The sequence below is a fragment of the Phyllostomus hastatus genome, unplaced genomic scaffold (assembly GCF_019186645.2).
Source record: "Phyllostomus hastatus isolate PE091 unplaced genomic scaffold, TTU_PhHast_1.1 phas_scaffold_501, whole genome shotgun sequence".
NCBI lineage: Eukaryota > Metazoa > Chordata > Mammalia > Chiroptera > Phyllostomidae > Phyllostomus > Phyllostomus hastatus.
Window position 1 is genome coordinate 24,322,134 of NW_025334033.1, and position 16,268 is coordinate 24,338,401.

At 43.5% G+C, this 16,268-nt stretch overlaps 2 pseudogenes; both read left to right on the forward strand.

The window, feature by feature from the left end:
• The first annotated feature begins 7,840 nt into the window (after nt 1-7,840).
• Nucleotides 7,841-8,235, forward strand: LOC123808679 (annotated as a pseudogene).
• Nucleotides 8,236-9,109: 874 nt separating this feature from the next.
• On the forward strand, nt 9,110-9,472 carry LOC123808941 (annotated as a pseudogene).
• Nucleotides 9,473-16,268: the final 6,796 nt, after the last annotated feature.

A 16,268-nucleotide genomic window follows, 5' to 3' on the forward strand; every position in this document is an offset into this window, starting at 1 on the left:
CCACAGCTAACAAGAGTCAGAATGAGATCCAACCCATAGAAATGCCAGATTCCATGCTGTCTCCACCAAAGTCTGCAGCCCCACTACCTGCCAAGGGACCAATGCTGTGTGGCTGTAAGAACATTTGTCCTGAGAATGTGTAGAAAATCCTGTCCTTGGACCTTTCCCCCACTGGCCTTGAAGACAAAGGAGGCCTCAGAACCAGGGTCTCACTGCTCTTGAGCAGGCAGGTCCCTCCATTGTGATGTGAAGACAGATAGGCCCACCTTCCCCTCTGACCCACCCTCCCCCTGGGCCCAGCTTTTTCAGCTGTTGTCCCAGGGCCAGGTGTCTCCTCTTAACGGTGCCTCTCTGCCCTGCAGTTGCTTATCTGGAGGCTGCAAAATCGTGGAGAAAAATGGCTTTGTCTTTTGAAATCAAGAGTCTGAAGCCCTTGGCTGAGAAAGCAGTTCCCTTCTGTTCCTCTGTTACCTTGGTGGGAGATAAGCAATCAGGGGCACACAGGATGGGCAAGGAAGCCCCTGCCCTCCCTGCCTGCCCACAGAGCACAGGGACCACAGATGCCTATCTTTTTAGCACATGTATCTCAACTTTTCTGTTTTGTTCTTCCCTCCCCCCTTTCCTTTCTTTCACTATTTCACTTTCTTCCTTCACAGAAATTAAAACAGAAATTCTAGTAAACTAGAAGTAATATTTAGATACTTAGAATCTAAAAGTCTGGGTTCAGAATCTAATGTTGGGACCGTCTGTTGGTAGGTCACAGCAGCACTTTGGGCTTCAGTCACCTCGCTTCCCAGTGGTGACAGTAACCTAGAGGAGGAAGTACCAGGAGCCACAGGTTTTGTACTCCCTCATGGCTGGGTGTTGCTTGAATGACTGGAATGGGAATTGCCCTGTAGTAAGTGCTGACCATGGCCCAGGGTATATTTCAGAGGTTCTGTACACATTATTGCATGTTATCTCATTTGGTGTGACAAGAAGGGAGGTGACCTGTTGCTCTCATTTACCCCAGGTGGAAATAACAGAGGGGGGGAAGGGCCCAAAGACACTGTTTTGGGCAGGAATATTTAAAGACCTCCATTCATCTGGCTGTGGTTCTGGGGTCTTCAACAGAAACACTTTAGGTAAGTGGTTAGATTAAATAAAAATAGACAACAATACATCCATTCAATAAGTCGTAACACAGCCAAAGAAAATAAAATTGTAGAAAACTTCATGACATGGAAAGATGGTCCCAATATTTTTAAGCTGGTTACAAAACAGACTATCCATTATGATTCTTTCATAAGCAGTATGGATTTACATATATATACATACACCCCAATGTGTTTGCTTTTGTTGTCTCTAGTTGGTAGAACTGTGGCTGAATTTTGTTATTTCTTTCTGCAACATTGATATTCTGCAATAAAGGTGTATTGCCTCTGCAATGAAAGATTTTTAAATAAATAAAGTCAAGCAAGTCCAAATCAGCCCATTCATTAACTTCCCATGTCTGGAGTATAAGTGCTTGGCCCAATTAATCCTCCAGCAGCCGCATGACTGGATTCCTTGTATATAAACTGCCTCCTTGTCCATGAACTCTCAGACACTAGACCCTGATCTCAGCTTTGGCTGCAAAGTAAATTGCTCCCTTGGCTATCCAGGAAACCATCACTGTCGGTGGAAAGTTCCTATGTAGGTGAATCAAAGACTCTATATCAGGCTGGTTTTGAAGCCTGGTAGAAATGCTCAAATTTCATACTGCACATATGAATATATTTCTATTAGAGCAAAGGCAATTAGCCATCATTCTTTATATAGCATGATTTGTGCATAAATATTTATTTATACCTGGAAAATTATGAATTCACAACAGCTATTAATACATACATAATTTATATAGAGAGATGAAAGTATGGTTTAGTAAAAGGTCAGCAGACTGAGAATAAAATATTTGTTTGGTCATCTTCTGCAAGTTGTTCATGATGATTTAGCTGCACATGCCTCAGTTTCCTCATCTGTGTGGGAGCCATGGCTTGGTTTAATGGTGCTAGCAAGAACCTTTAAATAGGCAAAGCTGAGTCTGAAGCCCAAGGATGTGCTTTGGTGGTTGTGCTACCTTAGGCAAGTTACTTAACTTTGCGCTCCTCAGGTTCTCTTGCTGCCCAGTGGGCAATACTTCCTATGTCATGGGACGTTATGCCTGGCACACGGGGACTCTTCTGCGAATGATGGGGAGAATGGCCTGGCCATTGTGTCTCTCGCTCGAATGGAACAGAAGTTCTTTTTTATTTCCCCATTGACGTTGTGCAGAGTGCCACACAGACACAGGTGTTGAGCATCGTCACCAAAGTTCATTGCTCACCTGATACTAATCTGCCCTAAAAGGATCTCAGGTTTTTAGCAGCAGCAACTTGCTCCAAGGGCACGCTTTTTCTTGATAATAAAGCTTTCTCTTTCCAGCAATGAAACTTTTCATTGTTGACAATTTCAGATAAAAACTCTTCTAAGTTACATTTTGCAATAGTTATCTATCATTCTGGCTTCTTAAACTAAACATTCTGACCTGCAGGTAACCTTTCACTGTTGTCTCAGGTCCCCATTTATTATGCGGTGGGGCAACAGCTCTCTCTCTGAGTTAATGTTTGTACCCACCCCTTCCGAGGCTCTAGTTCTTGCTTCTTTTGCTGCTATTGTTCCTGTCTTGAGAAGCAATCCTATCACCTTCTAGTTGCAATAAAATCAATGCTGTAGGATTATCTAGTGCAAACTCCTTTTGAGAAATAAGAAGCAAATTTGGAGAGGTGAAGAGAGACTGTGGACATAAATTCTCCCTGAGGTATTTAATCGACTATGGATCGGAAAACTGAGGAAAAGAGTTTAATGTAGGAACTACATGGTAAATAAAAATCAGTAAGGATCAGATGAAAGTCTGCTGAAAGAAGGAAAGCACATGGCTTGAGTCCAGCAACCAAGCAGCACTTCCTTTCCAGAAACTCTTAGAAACCTTTCCTACACACGTCCCCACCCCCCTCGGAGCAAGAGGGCTGAGCGACCTGGCAGACTGACCTCCAGTTAAGAGAGGCCTCCTGTGTGTGTGCATGCACGCACAGTCTCCATGGCTGCACACAGACATACACCCCACATAGTAAGCCCCATTTAACCCCTGTTGGCTTAAACAGGTCTCATTTTTAAACGATGCCCTTTGAGATAACCTGCATATCTGTGCACTGAATGTGTTAAAGGCCTGGAGAAATCTACATCAGGGGCCAGTCACATCCTTACTCTCATTTCCTGCCTGTTCCTGCAGCAATGGCCCCACATGCCTATCGAAAAAACAGGCCTTTTTTTCTCCAAGCTCACAGAATTGCTGCCAGGGAAGGAACAAATACAAAAACTTTAACAGCATCTCAAGAGTGTTCCCCCTTTGCTCCTCAGCAACTACTGACAATCAATGTAAAAGTAATCCTAGTTTTTATTTGAAGCTATCTTGGCTTTAAAAGAACCTTCCCAAAAATGATTGATGTGATGAATTAAACCCATAGGTAACCCCTGAAATCTGCTTTGAATAGCAATAAATTCCTAACAATATCTTCAATGCCTGCAGCAACAAAATCTAATCTCTGAACTCCTAAAGGTCAAGATTTGCTGTCTGGTAGCACGGCTCAAGAGTAAATGCTCCCTAATGCTGTGCTAGGCGATTGCTTTGCACTCCAGACAATGTCAATTTTGTCCAAGTAGCCGCAGATGTGTCTAGCATTAAGTCAGAATGGTGTCAAGGGCCCTTCTTGAACACCGGCTGCTTCTCAGAGAAACTGGTCCTAAAGCCCTAGTCTATTACAGTCCATGCCCAAAAGGCAGACGTTTAAGGCTTAAAGGAGGATGGAGAATAAAGCTGCATTAGATTTTTTAATGTTTCTGAGTCAGGAGACCCAGGGGAAGAAATTCTCTGGTGATCCTAATGTCCTTCCCTCTCCCCTCTCACCACTGCCAGTCCTTTGGATTTCCTGATTAAGGTGTTGCTGTAATGTCCATGAAGTCTACTCTTGATTTGTTTTCCTGATAAACCATTTATCACCACTGTGGTTCACTCCAGCTATGGGAAAGCTATAATAGACTAATGAACCCATCAAATTAAGAAATGCCCATGTTACAGGAAGTCGTGTGCCAAGGAAAGTCATGGGCTAGGGGCGGAGACGCAGAGAATGAACGCACCTTGGAGCAGAGTACTCAGTATAATGAAGTCCGCAAATGTATCAGCCCCTCCGCCCCCAGCCCTGAAAAGAAGACACTGCTGCTTCCCAATACAACATACTTCTTTAGTTTTTAAAATTGGTAAGACTCAGATGAAAGTAATTTGCTTTTAAACTTGGTAGGGCTGAGTGTAAACCAAGTAGTTCTCATATTTTACTGAAAAAGCACTTTCATTTGCCACCATTAGTATTTCTGCTACTGTGAAGTCATAGACTTTTAAAAAATTAACTATATTGAAAGGAACATTCGTTAATATGGAGGCATTGATTTTTTCCCCCTTCCTTTCTATGTTCTCTTCATCCTCAGGTTAGCCTTAAAATAAGCCACCGTCTACCAGGCAGGCTGGCATGAGTTCCCATGGGCACACCCTGCTGGTCTATAGAGGAAATATATTTATTTTTTTAATTTTTAATTTTTAATTTTAGGGAGGGAGGGGGAGACAGAGAGAGAAAGAGATCCATTTGTTGTTACACTTATTTATGCATTCAATGGTTGATTCTTGTATGTGCCCTGACCAGGGATAGAACCTGTACCTTGGGCATATCTGGACCATGCTCTAAGCATGCTCTAAGCAACTGAGCTACCCAGCCAGGGCTGAGGAAATATTTCTTGAGGCAGGGAAACCTAAGTGTTGCTCCTTATGTTAAAAAAAGACTCTCCTCTTTGGTGATGCATCTCACATTTTCACTTGGCAGTGTCCATGACCCAGGAGGAGGGAATGTGCCATATCATTTTCTAGCACCTTCTGAGTCTCCTTAGTAACAGATGAGTAACAAGTGGCAGAGGTTACCATCAATTCGCTGTGGACCATCTGTCAAAACACACAATGCGTCCCACAGATATGGAATTCGTTCTATGAAATAGACAAAGGAGGTGGGCCTAATTTCTCTGCATCAGAAAATGGTGTTAGTGGGAACCCTAGGGCTTGATTTCCTTCTTTACCTCTGTCCTGACTGCATCATGTTTTTGGCTCTTCCTCACTGCTAATAACTTGTACGGGATGCCGAGTACCAGCAGGAAGAATGTGAACTTAAACCAGGACTGTGAACCACAGAACCCAAGCAGGTAACACATAAATGGGAAAAGGCAGCAGGTGTAATGTGGCAGTGTGTGGTGGGCACTGCGGTGATCTAGAGGCAGCAGCTATTCAGCTGGAGCCAAGAGTTGCCATGTAGAAATAATTGCATTGCTGAGTCATCTGCTTTTTTTTTTTTAAGAGAAAGAGAAATCCAAATTTTATTTGGATGAAATCTCTAGAATGTTGAACATTGGCTCAAATTTTTCTTGAAGATTTTATTTATTTATTTTTAGGGAGAGGGAAGAGGGGGAGAAAGAGAGGGAGAGAAACATCATGTGTGGTTGCCTGTCACAAACCCCCCACCAGGGACCTGGGCCACAACCCAGGCATGTGCCCTGACTGGGAATAGAACCGGTGATTCGTTGGTTCAAAGGCCTGCTCTCAATCCACTGAACCACACTAGCCAGGGCTTAAATTTTTTAAAAACATTGTGTAGGCCAAACAAAACTCAGCTGCCTATGAATTGTAGCCCTTGCAATGCCATTTGTGATTTCTGCTTTAAACCCATTTACAGCTCAGCTTAAATAGGAAGTCATCTGCCCACTGAGACAATGCTGGTGGGGAAATCAGGAATAATGAAGAGGTACCAGAGGACTAGCTGGGGGGAAATCCTACCTACATATCCACGCAGGCCTGAACATTGAGCAAATCTCAGGATTTTATATGTAGGAATGGGCTCAACAGCCTCTTATTCTAAAAGGAGGGCTATGGGAATAATTAATGGCAAAAGAAACCAAGAAAGATAGCTAAAGAGGCTAAGAAAAGTGAATTGTCAGTACAGATAGCTCAAGATCTAAACCAGGGATGTTGTTGCAGTGTACTGGATGTTTGCATTTCCTCCCCCACCTACCCAAATTCATTATATTGAAGCCCATATCCTCAATGGGATGTTTATTTGAAGCTGGAGCCTTTGGGAGGTAATTGGATGTAGATGTGGTGAGGGGTGGGGTGGAACCCCCATGATGGGATTACCCTTATGAAAAGATAAAGGAACCAGAGCTGCTCTCTCTCTCTCTGCCATGTGAGGGTACAAGAAGACAGACATCTGCAAACACGGAAGAGGGCTCCAACCAAGAATCTCAGACTTCCAGCCTCCAGAACTGTGGGAAATAAATGTTTGTTGTTTAAACCACCCAGTCTAGGATATTCTGTTATAGGAACCCAAACTGATTTAGCAGATGCTAAGCAGGATTCATCACACCTGCCAACTCCAATGGATTAGATTGATAGGCTGCTGGGAGGTTGGGAAGCTGGAAGGAAAGTATGCCAACAATGGGGGTATCTTGAGTGCAATGCTTTTGCTACCCTTGGCCTGAAAGAGGAGAACATTTAAGCATTACCAGATAATTAGCTCAGGCAGGCAGGGTTCCAAGTCCACATACAAGACAACAACATAACCATGTGCTCTCAGAATTATTATGCTTTGTATCTTCAAGTTGTGTTTATAGTGAGTCTATAAAATACATCACTATTTGGATTTACATTATTTATTTTGAAACATAAAAGAACATTCATCACATTGGAAAGAAGAGTTTAAAATATAGATTCTAAAGTGAATGACTCGCTATCTGTGACTATGAAGAAAAATATCAAATTACACTTGGCCCTTAATATTTAAATGTGAGAATTATGTTGAGTCTGTGTTCCATTCTGGAAATCCACCGAAGTGGATGCAGTAGTGCACTACTCACATTCCCCTTCAGGCCCTGGCAATCCACTTTCCCGGCTGCTGGGAGTGGTGGCGACTGCTGGCTCACAGCTGAGATCTCTCCAGGAACCGCCTTTGCCACAGTGCTGCTTCTGGGGGCAGCCTCCATTCACTGGCAGATCAAAGGAGGCTATCGTGTCTGTCCCTCCCTTGCCTCAATTAGGTCAACTCTGAAGGGCCATCCTAGTTTCAAAGCTCCCTTAAGATCACCTGAAACCTCTGTTGCAACTACATTGCTGTTCAGTTCCTCCTTTACCCAATCTTACTTCCTTTTCTTTCCTTGTGCACATAAATCTCATAGTCTCAGTATCGGTTTCCTGGGAAACTGACATACAACGGGACCTTGTTGAAGTACAGTTGACCCTAGAACAACACAGGTTTGAACTGCATGAGTTTTTTTTTTACAATAAATGCCATAAATGTATTTTCTCTTCCTTATGATTTTCTTAATAACACTTTATTTTACCTAGCTAATTATAAGAATACAGTATATAATGCATATAACATATAAAATGTGTGTTAATTGACTGGTTATGTTATTAGTAAGGCTTTTGGTTAACAGTAGGCTATTAGTAAAGTTTTGGGGGGAGTCAAAAGTTACTCTCAAATTTTCAACTTTGTGGGGGTTGGTGCCCCTAACCTGCACATTGTTCAAGGGTCAATTGTATAGGAGAATAGATGATGAGAGATGCTGTTGACCAGGCTAATTTTAAATGACTTTTGACATTGATGGAACAAAATTGCAAATTTAGGGATCCAAGGAAGATATTATGTCAATTTTAGTGAAAAACATTTTCCCCCTTTCTGTCTCCGCGGCCGCCATGGCTCCTATGAAAAAGCTTGTGGCGAAGCGGGGGCGGGGGGGGGGGGGGACGGGAATACCAGGTTCTGAAGTTCACCCTCGACTGCACCAGTAGAAGATGGAATCATGGATGCTGCCAATTTTGAGCAGTTCCTCCAGGAGAGAATCAAAGAGAACGGAAAAGCTGGGAACCTCGGAGGAGGGGTTGTGACCATCGAAAGGAGCAAGAGTAAGATCACTGTCACTTCTGAGGTGCCTTTCTCCAAAAGGTACTTGAAATATCTCACCAAAAAGTATTTGAAGAAGAATAACCTATGTGACTGGTTGCGTGTAGTCGCTAACAGCAAAGAGAGCTACGAACTGTGTTACTTCCAGATAAACCAGGATGAAGAGGAGGAGGAAAATGAGGATTAAAACTCACTTACTTGATACATTTTGTACAAGTTCTTGACTAAAACTTAGGAACCAAAAAAAAATTTTCATATGTAAATACTTAACTTTACCTATGTGTAGGGGATATATTTTGTTGCAACTTATTTCTGTTCCTTTGAGGGACTTCTTCCCACCCCAATTGTAAGATTTGAGGAGCAGTACAACTGTGGTGTCCAAGTCCCTGGAGGCAGGAGTAGGCAAGTGACGCTGGTCTGGCCAGTCCTGGTTCACCATGCACTGTCTGTAGGGATTAGTCCAGGAGAAGGGCTTGTGACCAAGGCAGAGACCATCAGAGTCATTGCACAGGATTTAATAGAACAAGTCAACAAAGACAGGGCATCTCTTCCCTCTTACATCATAAGCTGTAATAAAGTAAACCTGGAGCTGCTAGCGGCACGTACCTCTCTGCCCAGCTACAGAAGACAATACATCCAACACTTACAGAGAAGCAGAGCCAAGACATGAACTGATAAAAAAATACAACACTGCTTATGTTCTTGGATCCAACTGTGCTTCAGTCAGAACTAACCTTGGACATCCCAGTTACATGAACCCCAAATACTCCCCTTCATTTTGCTTGAGCTATGTTGAGTTGGGATATTCATTACCTGCACCTGGAAGATTCCTGACTAATTCACTGCATCAGTAACCCAGTGACAGATGAAAACAAAAACAAATAACAACCCTGAGGGATAATAACAGAATAGAGGTACCTATGGTCAGACGCCAAGAGCTCTACCAGACCCTAGCAGAATAATACACCCATGAACTAGCGAGGATGCATACTGGGGAAGCTCTTTGTCTAAAAGCTCAAACCTAGCTTCTGTGGGTGGGGGCAGGCAGGACCGACGCAGAGATGACAACAGCAAAACAGCAAGAAGTTCTTGGCCTCCACCGCCAAATTTTCAGGCTGGCAAGGAAATGGCAGGCGGCACCGGGGCAGATGGAAGACACAATTGAAGAAAAGCAGTACATGCTAAATAAAGCCAGGATGCAGTTCCAGAAAAACAAAAAACACATAGACACAGACCTGATTAAGCAGTGTGTGCCTAACGCACAGCCAGGACCCAAATCGGACTGATTACCAGATTCCTTGTGCAAGGCCAATTCATCTGCCTGCAGTGGGGCTTACCCCACTACGAGGCTGGGGCTTCGAAGCCAGGAAAAACTGAGGAAACTTATCAAACTTTGACTCGAGTCTCATGATGAGGTTTCCTAATCCAGAAGGAAGTTTATTTCTCAGAATGATGAGCCAATTAGATCTTGAATGTAAACCAGATGACAAAACCTTTCTTCTTGATTGGGGTGAAAATTCAAATATCTTCTTAACAATCTCCAAAACATTGGTACTTGCCACCTGATGCAGGCTCTCAGTTTGCCAGGGCCTTCCAGCCTGACTGGACAACACTAATCCTAGGGGACACAGACCTTACTTCCTCCTGGAAGCATCATTTGGAAACAAGGCTAAGGCCTGGGGGAGGAAGACTGATGAATGAGTGACAAATCTTCTCATGGAAATGCCATTGCCAGACATGTCAGCTGCTGCAAAGAAATGACCCAGTGGCTGGGAGTTCTCATGGCTGCTATCAAATGACACACCTCCCTCAGAATATTTTTAGTTTTTTTTTAAGTTATAGATTTGCTTAAAAGTAGGCTTTTTGTGTGTGTATTTTGTCTTTTGACCTCTCCAATTTCCAGATAACACCCCTTAAAAAGTGCACCATTGGACTGACCATGGTTTTCCATGAATGTTTATATGAGACCCATGCCAGTCTCCTTCATGCACACACACAGAGCACATGTCTCTGTTAAATGCATGTGTTTACTTTATCTTAAAGCATGTAATTAAGATGCACTTAGGATCTGAAAGCTCATACTACATCATTATAAGTATTCTGCCTTAACATAATTAGAATGTGCAAGGTCAAAGCTGGCTTTCAAATTATGTCTAACAAAAATGGACCAATGAGAGATGAAAAGACAAAGGATTTACACTCCCGTATGTGGGGAGTCAGGTGAGATTCCCATGGCAGGTCACTTGTACATCAGCATCATTTCTCCTTACCTCCAAAGAGGACAGGCATTACCCATGAATACAAATCTTATAAACAAGTAAGTAAATAAATAAATAAAATCTCAAGCCTAGGAGAATTAATATTGGCAGAATATAGAATAGCACACAGGCAGAAATAAATGGGGGTTTGCAGTGTAAAAAAAGATCACTGATGCCCTCACTGGGTGGCTCAGTTGGTTGGAGCATCGTCTGGTACACCAAAAGGTTGTGGATTCAATCCCGAGTCAGAGCACATGCCTAGGTTGCGGGTTCAATTCCCGGTCAGGGCATGTACAGGACACAACCAGTTGATGTTTTTCTTTCTCTCTCCCTTCCTTTCCCTCTAAAATCAATAAAAACACATTTTGAGGTCAGAATTAGAAAAAGATCATTGATGGCCTATGAAAATAAAAACAAATAGAACAATGAAAAATTGTGCCCGGTATTTTTGGAGTAAAGGAAACAGTGTTGAGTTGAGAGCAGGAGAGATGGAGAAGGTCGGCTTGCCCTGGGCCCTGGCTGAGAAGGCTGACGGCAGTGGAGGGAGGTGAGGTCCAGGCGGGCCGTCAGGAGTAAAGGGCTGCCAGACTCAGGTTAACGCAGGGGCATTCCAGGTCAGGGACAAAGCAAGTGAAGAGGCAGAGGCTCATTGGTTTACGTACATCCTGTAGTTCATAAGCAGAGGCAAATTAGCTGTGATGCCAACAGCAATTAAACTTCAGTGCTCTTCTCTTGCAAAAGCTCATCCAGGCTCTAACAATTTGTTTATGTGGTCATATGTGTTTGTAAAATTTGCAAGGTAAGATATTTTAGCCATAATTTGTTAACAGGTGGCTTCAGTTTCTTTCTCACCTGATTCCCCCCCTTTCATACTGACCCTTGTGTTGTGTGGTATAAGTGGTTATGAGTATCTTGGGGATCTAGCTAAGGGGAAGTTGAGTTGGGGATCCATTTCATTTGGGTTCAGTGGATTATACTGATGTAGTTCAGCATCTCCTCCACATAGGGCTATGCCAGTGTCACTGACCACCCTGATACAGGAATGTCTTTTAGGAATACTCCTATTGCCCACTTGGCTGGCTCATAAAGGTACAGACCAAGAGGTGTTAGAGCCAGTGAATGTCACCTTTGCCATCTGACTTCAGACATACGTGCTTAAGGGAGGAGAAATTCAAAGAGTGGTTGGTTATGTGAAGAGGTCTTCCAATCATCAGATGTGGAAAATTATAAAGAGGATTCACCTACTCAGAACAGAAGTTGGCTCTCCTGTCAACAATAAACTCAGTAATGCAGGGTACACAATGACTATATATTTTCTAGAATTTTGGTAAGAATTGCATGACAGAATATATAAGAGTCCTTTTGTTTATAGGCACAAACTGTTAGCAGTACTGCAAACAGCTGTGTGACAAGTTGAGTGCTTAAACTATTCCACGAAAATACTGAATCAAGTCAGACATTTTGTGTATCTCTATAAAATGCAGCACGAATGAAGATAACAAACATTCATATACTATGTGCACAGAGGAGGACTTCAGCAATAAAGTGGTTAATTCATGATATCGTTTCAAAGAATATTTAAGATTAGTCCTTGCACAAGAAAACTTTAAATGTTCTGAATTCTTAAATGAAAGAAATTGAGCTTTTTGCCAAATTGAAAAACAATCCTACATTCCTAAAAATGCATGGGACGTTACCAATAACATTTGTAAAACTGGAAACAAGATATTCTAAATGGTCAGTAAATAAAAAATGTTTTGTCAGCCATACTAAAGAAATTACCTTTAAGATTTCTCTATAGAAGATATTATATTTGAGAAGACAAGATGTTTTCAGCTAGAAGGTACTAGGGGAAAGGTATTTTAGAAATGTGCCAAGCAGATAATTAATGATGAGTCATGTTACTTTCCCAAATTTTGTGATAAATTTTTAAATTTACCATTTATTTTTATTCCTATCATCATTTTAAATAAACATATCCAATTATACCTAATTTCCTTTCTGTAATTTTGTATTTTTTTGGTGAGTCCCCTCCCGCCAGCCAGGTTGTAGCAGCATCAAGCCCAATAGAAGCTGTTCCTGGGGATGGATTTCCTCCCCTGGAGAAGGGATATAATTCAGAAGGAAAAGGTCCTGAACCAGCCCTCCTGGTTCCACCCATTGACGGTGGCAAAGGTCTACACCTTTATTGTCTGCATTCACAGCCAATTAAGTAGACTTTGAGCTAATTCAGGTGACTCATTCCCACAACATCTTTCTACTTGACTGCTGAAATCTACCTTGCACTTGGGATTCCTTTAACAAGAATTAAAAAATCCTGTTTTCAGCTTAACATCAAATGTTTGTGTAATTTGGTTTCAGTGTAAATTAGTTTCATATTTCACTGTTGTAAGGTCAAAGAAGTAGGCTGGGGGGAACAAAGAGACCTGGAGGAGAGGGAGCAGAGGGAGCAGTAAGAAGAGAGAATGACTATGAGGACCATCCCCACCCAGGAGAGATGGAAGGATCCAGAAATGGGACAGGAAACAACTTCACAGGCTGACAGCTTTTGTGCCCTTGCCCTCAGAGTGGCAGTGCAAACAGGAGCTATGCTTGGGGAGGGGGTCCTGGCCTGCCCCGCCAGTGCCAGCAGCTCGGCTGCTCGATTTAAAAGTGTTTGGAGCACATCTTATAAGAAGGTTCATAGCCTGGAGATTCGTTAATCAAGAAGCTCAGTACACACACCACATCCTGTAGGATGTTAACAGTGTCTGTAAGCAGGAAAGAGAGCTGAGAATCATTGTTTATTGGAGAGAAAAATTAGTTCACTGCCAATAAAGAAAACTTGCCTTGATGTACAAAGACCCTTTTGTTAACAAGTGAACAAAAGCAACTCTCTTGTGTAAACACTTTGACATCGAAAAGTAGATTCTGTAGTTCACTAAAAAGTAAACACTTTTTTCAAGCTCCTAAGCTTCTCGGGATCAAGCTGGACTTTGGCTGTTAATTTACGTGAGTCATTTGTGCTTGTGGGTTGCTATGAGTAAAGGAGAAAGATGGGGATTTTAGGGAGATGGTGTGCCACCTGTACCCACTCCCATGGACTGGCCTTTGGCCCTGGAGGGGACAGGGTGGGCCAGAGGAGTTGTTTCCAGGAAGGTGGAGCAAGGCTCTGAGCACGGGAGAGCACAGAGCACGGGAGAGGAGAAATCCCCCTGGCTTGGGAGCATGAGGGAGTAGAGCCTCAGTTCAGGTCCTAGTGTTCTGTGTACTGCCAGCAGAGTGACCCTTGCAAGTAGCTGCACCAGGAGGATATTGACAAGGAAGAGGAAGAGTCAGAGCAAAGGAGTAGGACAGGAGAGAAGGCCTTGTGGTGACTGAGCAGACAGAATCATGATCTGGCCTAGCGAGTTCTTTGGCCTCATTCTTCCTCACTCATACCCTAATGAGATCTTACCATCCTAAGGCCAGGAACAATGAGATCCCCAAAGAAAAAGAAGAGACGAGGCAGTGCTTCTTCAAACCTTAAAGTGTCTGCCTACGGAGTTCGTGTGGAGGACAGTGTTACTGAACTCAAGGGGCTCGCCATGTGGGATGCTCTATTCAAAAATGAGATGTGGTTGTTGCAAGGAAGCTTTGTGTGCACTTGCAGCAAGTAAAGGAGACAGGGAATCACACCCAAGGTTCTTCCTCATGGAAAAGAGCTTTGGCCATCACTTACGATATATACACTGTTTGGTCTAATGCCTATTGATTTCTTCTTCGCAGTTGGCTACACTTACCAGGTTGAGTTCCTGTCAGCTTACCCTGTTTACACCTGCATCTACAAATAATATACTACATTTTACATTTAGCAAGAAATAACATTTAGGACTGCCCAGACCTTGAGACCCTTGCTCTATCTAACAACAGGACTTGGTCCTGCATGGAGGGCAGCCCAGAGCCATCTGTCACAACAGTGACAGGGCAGGGAATAGTCCAGTAGTATGAGACAATGGGGCCAAAATTCTCAGAGCCTAAATACAAAGAGAGAATCCAAAGAGATGCATTTTAGGCCTGTCCTCCAGAAGTCCACATCAAAAGCCAGCCCAGCATCACTGACTTAACCCCCATCTTGGTGAGGAGTGGAGAGCAGAGTGCAGTTTCCTGAATCCTTGCATCCCAGAGTCCAGAACCTAGAACTCATTCTCCAGGATGGAGCTTTCCCTGTGGGCCTGTGGCATCAGAGAGGCCCCCTAGGGATGACCCTGGGACTGGGCAGAGGACAAATCTCTTTCTTCTGCCCCCCAATTTCTGTCTCCTTGGAACATGGTTGTACCAGGACTCAGGACTGCACATGGCAGAAACTCATTGAAACTACATTTAGTTACAAAAAATGGGGTGGCAGGGTGGAGATTCTTTGCTTATATCATTGAGATGTCCAGAGGCTTAGTTGTCTAAGTCCAAGGACTCAAAGGATTTAATCAGAACAATGTCTCTAACTCTTGGTGGTTCTCTTCTGTCGGGCCAACATGGTGGCAAAAATGACCCCAGCAGTTCCACTCTTTTATGTACATTAGAGCCCGTAATATCAGAAAGAGAGAGTCTCTTTCCCAAAATTAGGAAAGTAGCAAACAGTTTCTCAAAGGTTAGACTTGGGCCATGTGGACATTCCTGAGTGCATCACTGTATCCAAGAGGATGGAAATGGGAATGGGACCAGCTCCATGTGAAACACGTGGACTGGAAGTGGGGGGTAACTCCCCAATGGAAAACTGAGAAGTGCTACCAACACATGAGGGAAGAAAAACTGGACAAGCAAAAAAACAAAAACAGATAGGTACTATAATCATTATATATACAAGATCTAATTTAAATGATCAGAAGGGGCAGGTTTAGAGGGGACAGGAGCTGTCTAAAATAGTCACAATAGACATGTGAAGGAGAAAGGGGCATTCTACAACTATGTTGTGGCAACAAAAAGGAGTTACAGCTGTGCTCACTCAAGTCCCAGGTCCCATGTGGCTTTCGCTGGCAAACAAAGCCAACTCCTTCAACCCTATCCCTTTCCCCATGGGCTTTCCGCATGAGTAGTGGGCTGTCTGTTCCGACCATGACATCAGGGTGTCTGCCATGCCCACTGTCATCTCTTAACCAGGATAGCCCTGTCCTCTGCCCCCTTACCAGAGAGTCAGCACTCGGCTCTTCCTTGCCCAGGTGCAGCCACTGACTGGAGAAGAGATGGGCACGTGACACAGGAGTGGTCCATCTGTGGGTCAGCAGGCGACTCCAAGGTGCCTTGGTGGCACCAGGAATTAACCAAATCAATCACACTGGGAAACTGGGGAAGTGTCTAGTTCCTGTGGCAGCCTCTGTTCTTGGTGGCTGTCTGCATCTGGTACCAGTTCTAGCCCACATGACTCCTCACAGCAACCACCAACTCCTTTTTGTTAAGAGGGTCTTAGGAAGATTTGTCACTTCAATGTAAACTTCTAATGCAGAACAACAACTCACCATACCCTAAGGGTAGCAGCTTCAGCAGTCCCAAATTCTCTCTGGTGATTGATTAAGTCACAGAGCCTAGAGGGAACAGCATTAGAGAGCTAAATCTCAAGGTTGTTTTCAGGAAGTATGGATGCTCAGGGTGGCAGCCAATGTGATGCAGACTAGTAGGGGCATTGTGCTCTGTCAAAGGTGCCTGTCCATACAGCCAGCTCTCCCACAGAGGGGACAGTGTCCCAGAACACCCAGGAGGCTGGAGGGGGAAGAAGGTCAGGACATCCAGTAGCCCACCGCCCTTACTGAGGAAGGGCTCCGAGACAGTGGCTTGTTAAAAACACCACAGCCAATGGAAGATGGAAAGGGCTTCAGGCCACTTACCTTTGCCCTGGAATGTAGACAAGCTTCAGAAAGAAAAAACAACTATGGATAAGAACCAGTATAACAAATTAGAGGGAACACCATTGCCCCCAACCATATAATACATGAGTTTTCTCTACTTGTCA